This window comes from Alligator sinensis, unplaced genomic scaffold (assembly GCF_000455745.1).
Source record: "Alligator sinensis unplaced genomic scaffold, ASM45574v1 scaffold1081_1, whole genome shotgun sequence".
Classification (NCBI taxonomy): domain Eukaryota; kingdom Metazoa; phylum Chordata; order Crocodylia; family Alligatoridae; genus Alligator; species Alligator sinensis.
This window is the reverse complement of record NW_005842921.1, coordinates 400,307-400,648: the sequence shown is the minus strand read 5'-3', so window position 1 is coordinate 400,648 and position 342 is coordinate 400,307. Positions and strand designations below refer to the sequence as shown.

At 48.2% G+C, this 342-nt stretch overlaps 1 protein-coding gene across 2 annotated transcripts in view; it reads left to right on the top strand.

Annotated features, from left to right (window-relative positions):
* POLDIP3 (DNA polymerase delta interacting protein 3) overlaps positions 1–342 on the top strand; it is a 24,773-nt gene that overhangs the window by 8,241 nt on the left and 16,190 nt on the right. The window lies entirely within an intron of this gene.

The window sequence follows — 342 nt, the reverse complement described above, 5'->3', positions numbered from 1 at the left end:
AACTAGCCAATAGCGGGGAACGAATTTACATACCGGTGGCGGGAACTCTTTTGCACCGTGCATTCCTCTTGCAACTTGAGCAATGCACTCTGCAAAAGAAGCTGCAGAAAAGGCGGGAAACTCGTCCCTGCACCGGGATTTTCCTCTGCAACAGGAAACTCTCCTGCAATGGTCTGCAACTTGACGGGGATAATTCTGATGCCGAAGCACACACACAATCATGCCTTTTGGGTCATGACAGTCTCCTTACCAGCTTGTGTAGGGTGTAAGCATCCTGATCTTAAATCCAGGTAGTCACCTGGCTTCTGTTCAGATTCTTATTCTGACTTTTAGCCACTTCCA